The sequence below is a fragment of the Lissotriton vulgaris genome, chromosome 1_2, assembly GCF_964263255.1.
Source record: "Lissotriton vulgaris chromosome 1_2, aLisVul1.2, whole genome shotgun sequence".
Lineage (NCBI taxonomy): Eukaryota > Metazoa > Chordata > Amphibia > Caudata > Salamandridae > Lissotriton > Lissotriton vulgaris.
The window spans coordinates 310,096,147-310,115,792 of NC_141686.1; positions in this window are offsets into that span (position 1 = coordinate 310,096,147).

Sequence of the window (19,646 nt, forward strand, 5' to 3'; positions counted from 1 at the left end):
TGTTCCATATCCTTGCTCCTCCAGCAACCCTCATCATCCAGCACCCCCTCTGCTGCCCATGTTACAAGTTCCGCTTCAGTCGCTGATTTCTGGATGTCTAATATCTCTGCTCTAGCATCATGCCATCGCTCAGCCAGCGACTTCACTACATACATGGGGGAGTCGTTTTGTGACATAGCCGTTTGTCTTGCTATACTGTCTGCAAAAGTATTACCTTGTCCCACTTTATCAGTGACCTTTTTATGTGCACTACATTTGATTATCGTCACTTTCTTTGGGCAAAGTAACGCGTTTAGGAGATCACACACTAGTTTTCCATGCATGATGTGTACTCCATGCGAAGTCAAAAACCCACGCTCTCTCCAGAGTAGGCCGAAGTCATGCGCTACTCCGAAGGCGTAACGGCTGTCTGTGTAGATGTTCACACATAAGCCAGCACTCAGTTCGCAGGCTCTTGTCAAAGCTATCAGCTCCGCTGCTTGGGCTGATTTCTGGGGTATTCGTGCTGTTTCTACCACCGTCTTAAGTGTCGTGATCGCATATGCTGCAGAAGTTGTGCCATCTGGCAGCCTCAAACACGATCCATCAACCCACAGTTCCCCATCCACATCTGGAAGTGGCATATCCTGTAAGTCGACACGACCCTTTGTTTGTTCCTCGGTCAGGAAAACACAATCATGGTGCTTTTCCTCCTGGGCCTCTTCAACCGGAAATGGCAATAAAGTGCCAGGGTTCAGGGTAGCACATCTTTTCAGTGTGATATGTGGCGCCAGAAGTGTGAGCTCATACCCTGTCAAACGTGTGCTCGTAAGGTACTGTATTTTCGTTTGATTTAACAGGGCATCTACTGCATAGGGAACTAGCACCAACAATTTGTGTGACAAAACTATTCCCTCACTCTGCCGTATAGCTACTGCTGTTGCTGCAACTGCTCGAAAACACCCAGGTAACCCTCGCGCTACAGGATCAAGAATGGCTGAGAAATACGCACATGGCCTCTGCTAATCCCCGTGTGTCTGCACTAACACTGATAACGCGCACCCATCTTTCTCGTGCACGTACAACGTGAAGATCTTTGTGTAATCTGGTGTACCTAACACGGGTGCAGAACAAAGAGCTTGTCTCAATTGATCAAAAGCATTCTGACATTCATCTGTCCATTCAAGGGGCATTGGTGTAGTTTTGGACAATAACGCTAACAAAGGTTTGATAATGTGTGAAAACCCCATGATCCACTGTCTACAAAAGGACGTTAATCCTATAAAGGCACGTACATCTCTCTGAGTGCGGGGGACTGGTGTATCTAAAATCGCTTGAATTCGATCAGATGTTAATGCACGCCCCTCCTTAGACAAAAGATGACCGAGGTAGGTCACCTTGGGTCTACAGTATTGTAGCTTTTTCTTAGAGACTTTATGATTATTCTGAGCCAAAAAGGAAAGCAAAGCAAGTATACTCTCCTCACATTGTGCATAGGTGTCTGCAGCCAATAGGAGATCATCAACATACTGTATAAGGGCTACTCCGGATTGCAGTTCAAAAGAGTCAATCTGTCTTTTCAAAGCCTGACTATAAATGCTAGGACTCTCTGTATAACCTTGAGGAACACGACAAAATCTATACGATTTATTATTTAACGTGAAGCCAAATAGATATCTGCTGCCAGGATGGATGGGAATGGAAAAGAACGCGTTCTTAAGGTCAATAACAGAAAAAGTTGTTGCAGTTGGGGGGACCAATGTAAGCAATGTCGTGATATCAGACACCACCGAATATTGGGGAATGACAATTTTGTTAATTTCTCTCAAATCAATAATAAATCGATAGACTTTGTCATCAGTGTCTTTCTTAAGGATCGGAAGAATAGGGCTGTTACAGACATTGTAAGGAACTTCCTCCACTACTCCTGCAATGATTAAATCCTGAACGATGTGCGTCAGGGCAATTTCACCTTCCCTAGAGATCTTGTACTGCGGTACTCATGGCAAAAGCACTCCCTCCTTGACAGTAATTCGAATAGGCGGAATGAGCATCTGTCCCACATCCGTATCTGAGGTCGCCCATAACGTGTGTGGGAGAGAGGCTAATGCTTCAATTTCTTTCATTGTACAAAATCTGTCTGAATCTGGGTAATTGTCATTCAAAATAACCAGCACTCCTTCAGGACCGCAGCGTATCGTTGCTCGAAAATATTTGAGCAAATCAATGCCCATAATTTTATCTGGTGTGTGGGGCGACAACAAAAATGGGCAAAAGCTAAAATATTTGTCAATACAAAGTGCAAGAGGTTGTGATAATGGGCTAGGAGAGGGTGTGCCATCAAACCCTATACATGTTATCGTTTCGCCAGACAGGGGAGCCCTTGGAACCAAGTTTTTAGACAAAGCACTACGAGTAGCTCCTGTGTCAACTAAAAACTGATCAGTAGAACCCAAAATGCCCGCAGATACATATGGACCTCTTTGATCTACTGGCACTTCAACCGATTCCACACCCCATCCTACGCAATTCAATGCATGCACATAATCCTGATGCTCCACATTCTCACCCTCCGATATCTGATACTGGTTCCGTCTATCAAAGGTGTTTCGTTTATCCTGACCACGACCCCTCGCTTCAAACCTACCACGATCACTTCCGCCACCTCTCGCTCCCGAATAACTATTCCTCGACCTTCCACTCCTCGACCACGCTGGCTACGTTGCTCACGAAGCACCGGACAATCTTCAGCCCAATGCCCAATTTCTTTACAATATGCGCATTGGTCCTGAGCAATATCGGTACGACCGTACAACGCATTACCCCCTCCTCGACGGCCTCTATCATTCCCTCTAGATTGCGCACCACGAACCTGTGCCAACATCACCTTCGTTTTCAATTCCTTCGCTTTCTTATCAACACTTACTTTAGCCTCTACTTCCTGCCGCTCGTAATACTGAGCCATAGTTAACAAAGACGCAGGGGTCGCTGTGGTCCAGGAACTTTCACTTGCTTTCAATCTTCTTGCAATCTCCGGTAGGAGATTAGCCACATACTTATCTACAAACAAATGCCTACCCGTATCATCTGTTAATGATTGACCACTGTAATCATGAAACGCTTCTTCAAAACATGTGAAAAAGTCAGATACCGATTCGTCTTGCTTCTGTTTGCACGAAGCTAGCATAGTCCAATCGATCTTTTTAGGGGGAACAAGCGTTTTCAGTTTGTTCAAAATAGCCGTTGGAAGTTCTAAAATTAGGTCACATGGTTTGCATGCAGGTTCCCTGTCTAAGTCAGCCTGGCCTATCTCCTTCCAAGTTGCCCCAAACATCGCTTGATCATCAGACTTACGAATCGCTCTCCACATATCAGGGGGGAGAATTAATCCAAAAAAAGATCTATATCAACAAGAGTCATAACACAAGAGGAAATGGCCCCCTCCACCCCTTCATAGAATGCTGCCGGATTCTTACGGGGATCAGGTAAAGCGTTTTTCAATGCCATAACATCTGCTCTGTTCCAAGGCGTATACACCCAATTATATATAAAATACCCTTTCGCATTTGCGGACGTTTTATCCTCATCTGTACCTTGCCCTTTAGGGGGAACATACAAAGGTGCAGCTTCACGCATAGGCATTACATGCACTTTAGAATTCTTATCTGTTCCCAAGATAGAACAATGTTTGGACTGTTCCGTCGACTCCGGCTCAGGTTGCTCTGATGCCTTTCGGGCTTCCCGCAATGTGGACGCCTCATCCCGTAGCTGGAGCAATTGTTGAAAAAAGGTATCCGCATCTGAAATATCAAACAAACCTTTACGCATTTGTTCATGATAGATCGATACTCCCTTAGGTTCTAATTCCTCTGAATTTTTACGAAACCGCTCAATAACTTCATCTGCAAAAGTACTCAAAAAACACATCTGTTCTCGTTCCGACCACAGTTTCCTTTCATCATTAAGGTCTGACATAGTAATTCTATTCAAGTTCAATTTCCTAGCAAACCCTCGTAAATCCAAAGCTCTCTGTGCAGTTAACCTCGTACTCGTCTTATCCTGACCTTCATCACCGGAATCCTCAGACGGGGCTGAACATACGGAGGCGGAGATCGATCTAATAACGAAAAATCATCAATTTCATTATTAAGGACAGGATAAAGCGGACGTCGAATAGGAAGTTGACTGGTCGTTTGCAAATTACGTTCCCGTGCCTCCCTATCTTTCTTCTCCTGCGCCTCCTTTTCCTCCAGCTGTAAAGCTTTATCTCGAGCAGCCAAGGCAATCTCACGCTTCATACGTTCACGCACTGCTTTCTCCCACATTCGCACACAATCAAACATGTCCTGTCTAGACCTGCGCTGAAACAAACATTGCTCCACAAACTGAACCTTTCGCAAATCAAACGACCCATGTAGTGGCCATTGCAACTCGGGATCGGTTCTAGTATATTTATGCCATAATTTACTGTACAGTATAGGGGGGAAGGCCAAATTTAACATACATGTCACGATTAGGTGTTCCCTCTGGGGGAGCCGGCTGAGATTCGTTTAACCTATATGTGGTACCATTTCCAAGTGTGAGTCCCTTGCTCATTGCACCATCAGGATTCAAGCAAGCCGGGCCGAAGACGGCTGAAATGCCAGAAACCGGTCCCCGGAAGCTTGTTTCCTTCCCAGTATAAGAATTGGCTTGGTAGTTTGGTCTGCCCTGTTCCCATGATGCACTGGGCCAGGGTCAGACTAATTTGCATATAGCCAAGTCCTGAGCTGGGATGGTGCAGTGAGCTAAAAAACGGTGATGGATCAAGCCCTGATCTTTGGACTGGGTAAGAGTGGTCTGCTTAATTCAGACACTCTGTTCATCACCACCCCCTTTTCTGAATCATTTTTGTCCACCATAAGCGTGGAAGGGTATACTCAGATGTGAGTCCCTTGCTCATTGCACCATCAGGATTCAAGCAAGCCGAGCCGAAGACGGCTGAATTGCCAGAAACCGGTCCCCGGAAGCTTGTTTCCTTCCCAGTATAAGAATTGGCTTGGTAGTTTGGTCTGCCCTGTTCCCATGATGCACTGGGCCAGGGTCAGACTAATTTGCATATAGCCAAGTTCTGAGCTGGGATGGAGCAGTGAGCTAAAAAACTGTGATGGATCAAGCTCTGATCTTTGGACTGGGTAAGATTGGTCTGCTTAATTCAGACACTCTGTTCTTCACCACCCCCTTTTATGAATCACCATTTCCAAGACAGCACATCCCTCGGAGTGTGCTTAAAACAGGCATGTTCAAAAAGTACCACGAAAGCGTGATACCATAAAAATGGCACTTACAATACTTCACACAAATGTGCCGCTCAAAGTACAAACAAAGTTAGAGAAACATCTCTACATGCCTGCCTATGTGAAGTGCACTACACATATGTATTCAAATTCACAAAGTCAAAATGTTAGCTAACTCAAATCATAGTCACATTCATATAACTTCAGTAAGCGTCCGTAGACTACCTTACCGATCACAAATCTTACCCAAGTTTCAAAAATCCAGATTCCAACTGCCAAGGTCTTTGATCAAATCAGCCAAACGGGCACTGTACAGCAACACAGACGAGCAGGATCTCAGTCGGAGACCGGCGCCACCTGGAAGGTCCGATCAGAAGGAAGGGAAGAAAACACCGTGGGTGTCAAGACTCGGGTCACTCAGTGGCAGCGTACGCGTCCATGGCAAGTTTCCAATCCTTAGTCACGACCTCTCCTTCGGGCATCCGAGTCCCCGATGAGTCCCTTCGTGGTCGTCAATTTGTGGTATTGGGTTCTCCAGGCCTACATACTCCGCAGAATACCCACTACACCGAAAGAACTGTTGGCACGGAAACTGAAAAATGCAAAAGACAAGTTTATTAAGACCCCATGGGGTGGTGGTACATTCCTACAGCACCCTTCGGTAATGCAAGAAGTATCACACCGAACTTTGGTGCAAGTCCTTCTTTTATACAGTTTTCAAACATAAGAAAGGTAGGCGGTACATGGTTACAGAGTTTTCGGTACATATATGGTCACTTTTGGAACATAGCCAACTCATGGGAGGGGTTACAACACCACTGGTCAGTTTGGCGTAACATTCCTAAGGGGTGACTGGTCAGTCGGAACTGCGCATGTACAGGCTTGACCGTTACTAAAAATAGCCTGTTGCTGGGCAAACTCGAGTGGTCAGTGGCATGGACAAAGGACTAAAGGGCCTGCTGACCACAAGGCCGCTCATTCCCTAAAATGGCCGCCGTAACATACAAAATGGCGTTTTTCGAATAAGGCCAAGATAAGGGAAATAACGTGTAGCAAAGCTAAGCGCTAACCCAGCCATCGTCAAATTACGACAGGGCGTCTCGTAGTTCTTTGAAGGAGGATTGGCATTCAGGGGTCCAAGGGAGCGGGAAGGGGACATCTTTAGCCAGCAGGGAAAGTAGTGGTTTTACAATGAGGCTGAAATTTGGCAACCACTGTCGACAGAAGGAGGTGAGACCTACCAGGGAGCGGACTTGCTTCTGGGTCTTAGGGACAGGGGTTTCTAGAATGGTCTGAATTCGATCGGGTGTAATCTTTCTCCCGTCGTTGGACAAGAGGTGGCCTAGGTAAGTAACCTGGGGTTGGCAGAATTGCAACTTCTTCTTGGAGACCTTGTGGCCATTTTCCGCGAGGAAGTGCAGGAGTTGGATGGTGGCTGTGACTGCAAGTGGAGTGGTGTCGGCCGCCAAAAGGATATCATCGACGTACTGTATCAAGACCACTCCATCCGGTAACTGGACTGCGTACAGCTGTCTATAGATACTGGGACTTTCAGTGTAGCCTTGGGGTGCTCTACAACATCTATATGAGCGGGCTTTTAAGGTGAAGCCGAAAAGGTAGCGGCTGTCTGGGTGAATGGGGATGGAGAAGAATGCGTTCTTGAGGTCGATTACAGTGAAGATGGCAGCAGTGGCAGGAATCAGAGTCAGAATGGTGGTGATGTCTGGGACTACGGGGTACTGAGGTACAACTACTTTGTTGACCTCTCGTAGGTCGATGATGAAGCGGTACGCTTTCTTATCTCCCTCACCCTGCTTCTTTACAATGGGTAGGATAGGGCTGTTGCAAACATTGCTAACTACTTCCTCTACCACTCCTGCATCTATCAGGGACTGGATAATCTTTACCAATGCCTTCACGCCCTCGGGCGATATCCGATATTGTGGAAGTTTTGGGAGTATTGCGTCCTGTCGAACAGATATGTGTACTGGGTCAATCATCAAGCGTCCTACGTCCGAGTCAGTTTTGGCCCACAGATACAGAGGTAGAGTGTCGAATAGGGACAAGTCAGCATCAGTGATGGAAAACATGCGTCGTGTGGGACAAGGTCTGAGCAGAGTCGGGTTGTCTTACAAAATGATGACTCGAACTCCGTCTTGTGAACACCTAATAGTAGCTCTGAAATGCATCAATAAGTCAAGTCCCATAATGGCATCGGGGGTGTTGGATGAAAGCAAAAATGTTGTGTCAGTGGTGTTATTTTCCAGGTCAAAGGAGATCGGTGTGGACAAGGGGTTTGCGTAGGGCGTTCTATCAAAACCTATTGATGTTTCGTGTGAGCCAGACAAGGGTGCCCTTGGAATCAGTCGTTTAGATAACGCACTACGTGTTGCGCCAGTGTCTACCAAAAATGGAGACTTCGTACCCAGGACCTTAGCGGTGACATAAGGACCTTGCTGGTCAACATAGAGCTCGACTGGATCCCTCCCTTGCTCTTGGCAGTCCTATGCGAAGTTGTGGGTGTCGTCGCAGTCAGACAGTTGGTACTGGTTCTGTCGGGGACGGTCAAACGTGTTCGGTCCGCCTGGCCTGTTGTTGTTGGTGTCGTTCGTGTGCCCTCGTCCCTGTCCACTATTTCTTGGCCCACCCGCTACGTCTCTTGTGTCCCTATTTTTGTTTGTTTCTTGCAGAACCGGACACTGGGATTTCCAATGACCAAATCCCTTGCAAAACGCACACTGGTTCTCATTGATGTCTTTACGTCCAGCGTAGGGTGCGGATGTACGGTCTCTAGGGGGTGGATTTCTAGGAGCATTCGATTGGTAGCTTCCTTTGTACTGCTCCCTTCCTATAGTCACCCCTTGCAATTGAGCGATCATCACCCTTTCTTTCAGGTCCTTTTTCTTTTTCTCAGTCGCCCTATCGTTCTCATTCTTCTGATGTTCATAGTACTGGGCCATCTGAAGGATAGCCGCAGGTTTGGAGGCCGCCCAACTACTCTCGCTAGTCTGTAGTTTCTGCGAGACTTCCTGCGACAGACCTTTGACGTAATTCTGGACAAACAGATGATGTCCGGTTGCAGTGGTCATGTCCTGGCCACTGTAATCGGAAAACACCGTCTCAAACCGGGAGGAGTATTCTGATACGTCTTCCAGGGGTTTCTGGCGGCAGGCCGTTACTTTCGACCAGTCCACCTTCTTTTCTGGCATCAGGGTTTTCAATTTCTGAACGATCTTGTCTGGGAGGTCTAAAATGGATTTTAAAGGTTTCTGTCCAGGCTCTCGTTGTCTATCTATGACATCGAGTTGTGACCAAGTATGTCCGAACAGCTCAAGGTGGTCGGCTTTCCGGATTTGCTTCCACACATCAGCTGGCAGAGATAGCCCAAAAAACAAATCAATGTCCGCTAGGGTCATAATCGTTGAACCCAAGGCTATACCTAGTTCAGTATAAAAGGCAGTGGGGTTCTTTCGTAAATCAGGCAAGGATTTTCAGAAAGTCAGGATGTCTTGCCGATCCCATGGTTGGTAGACCCAGTTATAAACTACCCTCCCTCTCGCATCTTGGTGGTTAATGTCATCATGTGTTCCCAGTCCTCGTGGGGGAACCCAGTAGGGAGTGGCCTCCTTTATAGGCATCATTGTGTCCATTTTTTCTGTTCGGGGTTCAGTCGCTACTGGAGTCGTTGTGTTAGTTTCTAGCCTCTGTTCAGTGAGGTCGCAGAAAACTTCAAGCGTACGCGTGAAGAGGTCCGTCACATCACACTCGCCTTCATCTCCAATGTCGACTTTCCTATACAGAGTCGTTAGGCTCTCAGGACCTTTGTCTTGGTATCGGTCCTCATAGGCATTGAGGGTGTGATAACAAAATCGCACAACAAAGTGTCGTCTGTGGCTATTGGCATATGAATTGTACATATCCGTTACGTATTCCTCACTCTTTTTTCATTCCACCAGTGTCTTCACTATCTTATCGATCCCTGCTCGTTCATCTTTGCTTAATCGGTTCATTCTAGTGGAGTCTTTCTTTCTAGCTTCAGGGTCATCTAATGCTACTGTTGCGCGGCGCTAAGTACAAGGGGCTCGGCCGGCGCGGAGGCCGGGAGGACCGAGGTTCTGGCACTATTCTCACCTGTACTTGGGGGCAGCGGGTGCTGTACTATGGGTTGGGAAGGGGCGTATGGAGGGGGCATGTAGATGATTGGGGGACCTAGTAATAAATCATCGTTCGCTCGTTGTTTCGAGGGTAACTCAGGGTAGAGCGTAGAGGATGTTCTAACGGGACACTGGCCCGATGTTTCGGACTCTTGCTTCTGTTTGGCTTCCTCTCTCTCCTTTATCTCTTCCTCCAACTTTTTAGCAGCTAGGTGAGCTGCTTTTTGTAACTCTTTCTCTAACCTAACTTCGTTTCTCTATTTCCGTTGCTCTGCTTCTTTGCGCCACATCCCGAGACTATCAAGCATAGTGGGCGTTGTCTTATTGTTACGAAGGGCTGTTTCTAGCACGTTTATTTTATCGTCATCAAAGGATCCTATCAGTGGCCACTGACTTTCCTGATCCTTTCTTGTATATTAATGCCATAGCTTACTATAAGCTATGGCGACTCATCCATATTTAGTGAACATGTCCTTATTAGGGGTGCCTTCCAGTGGAGCTGGATGGTTCATCTCTAATAAGCAGTCCATGCTGAACCAACTACCAATCAGTGGGGAGAAGATAGGCATGACAGATTACGAAAGGGGGACAAAGGTCCGCACTACCTATCCGTCACTATTTGCAAAGACTAGACAGAATATTTCTATTCTACGTTATTTGCAAACAGAGAATATCTCAAAAGAACCAACTTCGAACAATCAATGTTCGGACAATCAATCAATCAGTGGGGAGAAAAATAGGCACGACAGATTACAAAGGGGGACAAAAGTCTGCGTTACCTACCCTTCACTATCTGCAAAGGAAGAGAGAATATTCCTATTCTTCCCCGTTTGCAGGCAGAGAATATCTCAAAAACAATCAATGAGCAATACTAGTATTTTTCAAACAATCAAACAATCGTTTCGCAATTTGTCGTGTTACACAACCTTACCCGGACTGCATGGACAGTTTCTTGTCTTCCGCTTCCAGCGCTCGATCGTCCTCTATTCTCCGTAATTGCCGCGGCACTCCTGATGGTTCCCAGTCAGGACCGTAGATCACTCGAGAGAGGTCTGCTCGGAACCGGTGAAGTTCGGATGATTGGCTTTCAGACGAGGGTCTAGCGGGCAGGTGCACTCCCGATCGTTGCAGTCGTTCACTCTGTCGTCAGGACCTCTCCCACTGGATCCACGTGACGCTGATGGGCCCCACGCTTGGGACGCCAATTGTAAAAGGGTAGGCAGATTTCAACCGATAACCTTTAAGTATTGCCCGGCGTTAGTCGCCTCTCATACCACTCGAAATTATCACAACAAAGTGGCAGGCGCTGGAGACTGGAAGGCAGGAAACAGAAGTTTATTCCGACGGAGCAGAACACATCAAATCAGACAACAGGGTATATTCTTGAGGTGCTCTAACCGCATCTCTGAGGCCTGGCCTCTTATACACAAGTTTATGGCTTTATTGCATGAAACACATTCTTGTCAATACTTTGATGTACGGAAAGACATCCTAGGAATCCCCGCTTCAAGCCCGTTCCCACACACATTTACAGTAGAAGTCCCCACCCCGATCTCAGTAGGTGATGACTGTCGCTCAGCTGGACATTCCGCCGGTTCCCGGAATGTGTGCGGCTGATCGGATCTCATGGGGTGGGGGCTTTGATCAGTCGTAGATCCTTTGAAGAGGGACAGCTTCCTACTGTAGGGGGCAATAAACTGCATCCGCAGGACCAGGTGGTGGCCTGTGATCGGGTCGGACAATCGGACACAGAGGAAGGGGGTTCATCAAAGGATGTGTGATCATGAAAGGGATGGAGGGAGGTGTTAGCCAGGTACGGGATGTGGCTCCGAGGCAGGGCCGCACTGAAGGGGTGGTTTAAGGCCCAAGCATGTGAGAGCGGGGGCTGTCAGTGTGCGGGGGATGCTTGCGAGGTCAGAGAGAGAGGGGAAGAGACGCGCTGGCTATCGGCAGTGGGCAGGGAGGCCATAGCATTCAAAATGGCTGCTACTTATGCGCACATATGAGCCTGAAAAGGGACAAGATGGCGCCGATAATGTTTACGCCGCAATCTAGATTTTAACACTGCGCTGGTGGCTCGTGAAGAGTACCGGAGCCCCGCCTGTCCCTGATTTCATCGTAGAACGCAGGTGTGAGAGCGCGCCTCCAGGGATCACCCCCAGCGTGCTGAACCTCCGCAAGGGCCCGAGAAGGGGCCGAAAAAATAAGGTAAACCCCCAGGGAGGCTCCAAGACCGCCCTCCCCGCGGGAGACTATAGTTGGGCCCCGTTGGCCCCGATAAGTACTGTGGACTGGACAGGAGACCTGTGTCATTTGAGGAGCCCTCCAGGGGCCTCTTGTGACTATCCCTACGGAAAAGTTAACCCCTTAGTAGGGGAAAGGTTATTCTGTTATGGTGGACTGATGGTTATTGGAAATTGTCATGCTTAGCTCCTGAGAGTAATGTCCTGCCTATTCTGACCAAAAGAAATGCTCATTTTGCCGGCCGGAAAGGTTATTGGTGCCTGTTGCCCATCTAATGAACTGTTGGAGTTTACCTAAAAGAAATGCTTATTTCTAATTATTGAACTGCTTTATTCCAGTCTGTGCAATGCACTACATTTGCTGATAAATGGCTTATCTTTGCAGCTAGGAAATGTTTACCTCCCAATTATTGAAACGCCGATTCCTGCAGCGACAAAGTGACTGCTGCTGAGTAATGAAATGTTATTTAAATATATTTAATCAACGGGAGAGTTAGGGTCACGAAGTCACTCTTCTACCCCTATTAATAATAATACAACAACAAAAGAGTGACTATACCTGTGAAACCATACGTGACAATTTATCCCTACCTAGCGGTCTACACAGTGTTCAAAATGAGGAAGAAAAAATTTCATAAGGAGAAGGAACTGAAAAAGAAACCTTATTTCTTAAAAGAACCCTCATTCACCCTAGTGGTGACATGCTTCATCATGGGGTTCCCACAGGGGAGACAGAATGTCCCCCCTGTGTGCTGCGACGCCTGCTATTGCAGCGGAGCTGGGTTTTATGAAAGTTTTTTTGTGTGTGCTCAGTGATGTGAGTGCAAGATTAAAAGATCCCAGCTGTGCCTAAAAAAAAGCTTTATTAATGGGCCAGCTGTTCACCTTAAAAACAAGTGCGGACAACGTAGTGGTTTGTATTAGAACCACAGTGTCCGGGTTAAAAAGTTCAACATGTTTCTGTTGTTCTATGCAATGTTGTGCTCAGCTTTCATCAGGACCAGTGCATAAGATCCCCCGGGGGGGTCCGCGCGCGCTAAGGCGCGTCCCATCCGTGAGGACACAAAGGTAAAAAAGGTAAAAAAACGTATTCTTTTTAACTCACGGTTTTACCCGTAATGTTTACTCCAAGAAATCACCAGGAGCCAGAATCTGTAAACAAACAAATTAGACAGGACAAACATGAGTTTTATACACATCTCCTCCCAAGGGACCAAGTTTTATACCTTTTCTCTATCTAAAACTAGCTAAAAGAATACATTTAGAAAATCATCCTGCGAAATGATTGGCTAACAGCCGTCAGTTCATGAAGTCATCGCCTTTTCATTCAAAATCATATTTTTCCATTGCGGCCTTTTGTTCATTTTCTACGTGTAAAAAAAGGAAAGGGAGGCCTCCTATGTGTGGTGATAAGGGACAAGGAGGATTGAGTAGGAAAACACAAGGAAAGTCCCTGGGCTATGTACTAACTTAGGAACCCTAGTATAGATCATGTGTACCAAAAAGCTGTACCCCAATATTAAAATATCTTCTGGATAACACTATAATACACCATATTTGTATAAATTGTAGAGCAGAAATGCGAAAATAAGGACCTTAGATGTTTGTTGTTTTATCATAAAAAATTGTACAGTTTATTACAATATTCACAAGGTTAAAAACATTATTATGCACAGATAAAAGTAAATACAATATCACAATTAAATTAAAAACAATGAATATCAGGAGTCACAGTTTGTTTTCGTTGTCGACGCTGCGTTTCGGTGAATCTGTAATAACACCTTCCTCAGGACAAACAAATTCTATAAAAAAACATTACAATTAGAAGACATCCTTTTTTGTGCATGTAGAGCGGCTAGGGCTCTCTTTGTCTTTTTTTAGGACGAGCATTTTTTAAGAATATTTTAACCTTCGAAAAACAACAAGCTAAACAACATGGTACTTAGTAGAGATGTTAATTACATGATTAGGTTCTAATAGGTGTATTGCTGGGAGCATTTTGGTACAAAGGACTATAACTATGGACTCCATAGTACTGTTGACTAGGCAACACGTATAGAGCAGCTTCTGAGTGGGAATAGGTATGAAGCGTACCTGTGTGTGAATTCTTTGGTATCCTCTGTTAATCAATTATGAGGAACTTCTCATGCATCAATTTGGAGAAAAATGGCTTCCTGTTTCTTAATTTACAAGTCGCTATTTCTATAAAAGAATATAGTGAACATCAATGATTGATTTATGTCCACCGCTATTTATTATCAAAAGAGCTCTCTAAATGTAGGAATTCATAAATTTCTCTTATTACCTGTTTAGATTCAAAGATCTATGTTGTAAAGGTTACCGGAGGGGGGCCACCGATTTTGAATTAAGGGACCACTGTTAGAATCAAGAAGACAAAATAAAATGGGCCTCGTTATTCGTTATTTAACCATTATTGTTGTCCTATCTGATCTGAAGGGGTTACTTTCAAGATATGTAACTCACCTATAAGGGTAATGAATAGTCCTTCCTTCTTGGATTAAAAAACGCGCCACTGGATGCCTTCAATTATATCCAAAGCGTTGGGTAAAATCAATCACGGCTGTTTTAGCTTTCAACCTATATAGAATATGTAATGTATATTGTAGTTAGTAATAGCATGGATTTCTATTCAGCGGATGAAGAGGTTTGGATATTACTAATTTAATGGTTTCTGCATCGTTTAGTAGGGAGTTAGAGGGAAAGCAGAAGTCACCGAAATACGTATAAATATGAGTATTTCTACAAAGGGGGCGCCAGTAAAAAATGCCGCAGTTCGAATTACAGTTGTCGGCATCATACGAATAGATCGGATGGGCTCGCGCTTACCTTTAGAATTCGTGCCGGCCTCCTTGCTCCCCTCACGGTCCTGTCCACGTCTGCTGCAGTGCACGATTTGACTCTGTTTATCTTTGGCAAATCGTGCACTGCAGCAGACGTGGACAGGACCGTGAGGGGAGCAAGGAGGCCGGCACGAATTCTAAAGGTAAGCGCGAGCCCATCCGATCTATTCGTATGATGCCGACAACTGTAATTCGAACTGCGGCATTTTTTACTGGCGCCCCCTTTGTAGAAATACTCATATTTATACGTATTTCGGTGACTTCTGCTTTCCCTCTAACTCCCTACTAAACGATGCAGAAACCATTAAATTAGTAATATCCAAACCTCTTCATCCGCTGAATAGAAATCCATGCTATTACTAACTACAATATACATTACATATTCTATATAGGTTGAAAGCTAAAACAGCCGTGATTGATTTTACCCAACGCTTTGGATATAATTGAAGGCATCCAGTGGCGCGTTTTTTAATCCAAGAAGGAAGGACTATTCATTACCCTTATAGGTGAGTTACATATCTTGAAAGTAACCCCTTCAGATCAGATAGGACAACAATAATGGTTAAATAACGAATAACGAGGCCCATTTTATTTTGTCTTCTTGATTCTAACAGTGGTCCCTTAATTCAAAATCGGTGGCCCCCCTCCGGTAACCTTTACAACATAGATCTTTGAATCTAAACAGGTAATAAGAGAAATTTATGAATTCCTACATTTAGAGAGCTCTTTTGATAATAAATAGCGGTGGACATAAATCAATCATTGATGTTCACTATATTCTTTTATAGAAATAGCGACTTGTAAATTAAGAAACAGGAAGCCATTTTTCTCCAAATTGATGCATGAGAAGTTCCTCATAATTGATTAACAGAGGATACCAAAGAATTCACACACAGGTACGCTTCATACCTATTCCCACTCAGAAGCTGCTCTATACGTGTTGCCTAGTCAACAGTACTATGGAGTCCATAGTTATAGTCCTTTGTACCAAAATGCTCCCAGCAATACACCTATTAGAACCTAATCATGTAATTAACATCTCTACTAAGTACCATGTTGTTTAGCTTGTTGTTTTTCGAAGGTTAAAATATTCTTAAAAAATGCTCGTCCTAAAAAAAGACAAAGAGAGCCCTAGCCGCTCTACATGCACAAAAAAGGATGTCTTCTAATTGTAATGTTTTTTTATAGAATTTGTTTGTCCTGAGGAAGGTGTTATTACAGATTCACCGAAACGCAGCGTCGACAACGAAAACAAACTGTGACTCCTGATATTCATTGTTTTTAATTTAATTGTGATATTGTATTTACTTTTCTCTGTGCATAATAATGTTTTTAACCTTGTGAATATTGTAATAAACTGTACAATTTTTTATGATAAAACAACAAACATCTAAGGTCCTTATTTTCGCATTTCTGCTCTACAATTTATACAAATATGGTGTATTATAGTGTTATCCAGAAGATATTTTAATATTGGGGTACAGCTTTTTGGTACACATGATCTATACTAGGGTTCCTAAGTTAGTACATAGCCCAGGGACTTTCCTTGTGTTTTCCATTTTCTACGTGTGACATTAGCTTCCGAGGATCTTCGCAACATTTTATTGAATAACAGTTCACTGCTTCCTCAGCTTTGGCCTTTCCGCCGTGTCCTGTCCTTGGCAAAATTATACAACACGAGGCACATCCTGCACAGTTCAGTTCCACGTATTTGTTTTCTGAAGATTATTAATGACAGACTTTTTTTTAATTAATTCTTTGTTGTGCACGGCTCATCATGACAGGACTTCAAAAACCTCCATTTAAATTTAGGCCTCAGGCCTCTTTTTCGAAACTCTAGTATCCAAGGAAACACAAGACATCAATTAATTTGAGTAATGAAAGACATTCTGTTACCCACCCCGTTTACTAATGTTAACCCATTAGTTTATGTAACCTAGCTTTAAGCACAAGATTGCAACAAACCTTTGCCACATTAAAGACACGACATAGACAAAAGCACATTTAAAAATAAGCCCATGCTATTATTTAAACAGCCGCAATTAATGTTGACAAAACAAAAAGACAAATTTAATTTATTATTTAAAACATACTGGCAAATGCAACAAGAGCACATAATGTTAAACCCGTGTGTTCATGTAGATGCACATTACTCTAGGTCGAATTAATACAAATCATGCAAAATTTATTAATAATATTATTTAATTATGGAAGTTCAATTCAGCGAATAAAAACGTAATTAATTTTAAAAGTTCGCTTCATCAGTGGCAAGCGGTGGGATTCAGGACCTGTGACTATACAGCACCCACCAGTGGGACAGAGTGCGCTGCAATTAGACTAGACACCTATCGTGCATGCAAGCCTACTCATGTGACCCCCACTGTCTAACCTGAGTGTATAGAGACCTGTTTTGACCTAATCTTGCTATCTACGTCCTAGTATCTTTCCTTTATTTATCTGGGTCCCCACCTGTCAAAATGGAGTTTCAGCTGGCCAACATTTAATAGTATACGGTGGTGCAGTTAAGGGAATTTTCTCACAGGATGGGGGTGCCGGTTGAGCGGAGAGCCGCAAAGGAGGAACTCCGTACTGCCTTGAGGGCATGGGTAGGAGCCCACCCAGAGGGGAGAGGGGATGGGGGACAGGAGGGGCAGGGCACACCAGGGGAAGCGGCCACCCAAGAAGAGCTAGACCTTCTGGGTATTGATGTTACTGAAAATGTGTTGCCAGGAAGATGTTCTAGTGCAGGCAGTAGTGGCTCTAGGAGGAGTGGGTCATCAGAAGAATATGAGGACAGGAGGGAGGAGAGGCAATTGAGATGGGAGCTTGCCAAGTTAGAGCACGAGAGGGAGAGAGAAAGATTAGCTTTGGAAGAGAGGAAGTTGGCGCACGAGCTTCAGCTTAAGGTGTTGGAGCTGAGAGCTTTGCAATTGAGTGCGCCAGCAAGCCCCAATGGTGGCAGCGTACCAGGAGCTCAACAAGAGCCCAGGTTTTGGTTTCCCAAGGAGGTGATAGCGAGCTAAACTTAGGGGGATGATGTCGCCAAATGGTTGGAGGCACATGAAGTGGCCTTGACAGCCCATGGGGTGCCTGAGAAACACTGGGGAGGTGGCCTGTATCGATACATACCTCCCAATGTCAGGGACACCCTCCTGTACCTTGATAAGGCAGATCAGTTCAGATATCCCCCATGAAGGAAGCGCTACTTAAAAAGTTTAGCCTCAACCCTGCAAGGTATCGCCAAAAGTTCTGTGGCAGCCATAAGCTGTCCATGCAGAATTGGGTGGATTTCTTTGATTACGCCCGTAAGGCTCTGGATGGTTGGGTGCGTGGCAGCGAGGTGCAAGATTATGAGGGCCTGTACAATCTATTTTTGAGAGAGCACCTCTTGGATAAGTGTTTTCCGGAGCTGCGCCAACATCTGGTGGACCGCAAGCTGACTGATCCCCGTGAGCTTGCAGAGGAGGCAGATACTTGGGTTAGCACCTGGTTGTCACACAAGGGCCCCGGGGGAGATGGCCCGAAAGGCAGACAGGGAGTCCCCCAGAAGAAAGAGGGGGGAGATAAAAAGAAGGAGTTCTCACGAGGCCCACAAACTAGACAGTTTGTGAAAGGAGTAGGTACCCCACCTCAGTCCAGTTCCCCAAAGCCGACTTACCCTGACAAGAGTTAGCAGCCAAGAATTGTCTGGTGCTACGAATGCGGAAAGGTTGGACACTACAAGGGTGATCCCCAGTGTCGCAAGAGACCTTCAGCCCCCACAAGTGGCAAGAGTCCCGGGGTGGCTAGTGTAGCGCTTGGGGTGGAGCTGCCCCTAGATAGGGAAGGGGAGTGGACAGGCCTGACCCTGGTTTCACTTGGGGACAGAGAGATGGTCCCACTGACGTCCTTACCATCGAACACTGCTAAGTACCAGCAGAGGGTGAAGGTTAACGGGGAGGAGGTGGAGGCTCTGAGGGACACAGGTGCCAGCATGACCACCGTAGTGAGGTGGCCGGTGTCCCCTGAGCAAGTAATACCTGATGTATTCCATTCAGCCGTGTTGGCTGACGGCACTCTGAGCTACCATCCTGTGGCTCAGGTTCCCTTCGAGTGGGGAGGAGTGAAAGGCCCGTTGAGAGTTGCGATAAGTCCTGCCTTGCCTGTGGACTGTCTGCTAGGAAACGACCTGGAACATACCGCCTGGAAGGAAGTGGAGTTTAAGGCCCACACTGAGATGCTGGGGTTACCAGGATGGACTTGCGTGGTCACACGGTGCATGGCTGCCCGGCAAGGAACTCAACCCAGGTTGGAGCCTGAGACCACGGCCCAACCCAATGCTGGTCCTGAGAATGTTGTGGAAGACACACCCTGTGCGATGGATGGGGAGCCTGTGGAAGTACCCCCGGAGTCCGCGGAGGTGGATGTTGTTCCCGTGGGGGACTTGACGACCCTTGCCAAGTGGCATGTGGAAGGAGGGCCTACCCGGGAGGAATTTTGTCGGGTGCAGAAGGAGTGCCCCAAGCTTGAAGGCATGCGGCGACAGGCTGAAGCCCAAGCGACCGATCAGGAGACCGGCAGTTTTCACGTGTACTGGGAGGATGGCTTCCTTTACAGTGAGCCTAAGGTTCCGGTGCATGGATCCTCGAGGGCCTTAGTGGTCCCCCAATGCTACCGGGCCTTCTTATTGGAATTGGCGCATGAAATTCCTTTGGCTGGACACCTGGTCTAGGACAAAACCTTTGCGCGGTTGGTCCCACATTTTTATTTACTCCAGGATGAGTGTTGCCTCTGACACCTACTACAAGACCTGCAGGACTTGCCAGGCCAGAGGCAAAACTGGGACTAAAGTGAAGGTCCCTTTGGAACCACTCCCGGTGGTCGGGACCCCTTTTGAGCGGGTCGGAATCGACATCGTTGGACCCTCCGACCTCTGCGGGACACCGGTTCATCTTGGTGTTAGTGGACCACGCCGCATGGGACAATCATGATTATATATGATTTTATATTCCAACAGTGTCACCCCCTGCGCTCCCTGACTTCACCTGGGTCACCTCTGCTGTTCTGCCACTGTCGTGTGGCCTGTCCTGGGCTTTCTGACCTGCAACTCTGTCTGATTCCCCTATCCAGTGCTTTCTTTTGGTGCCCCTGAGT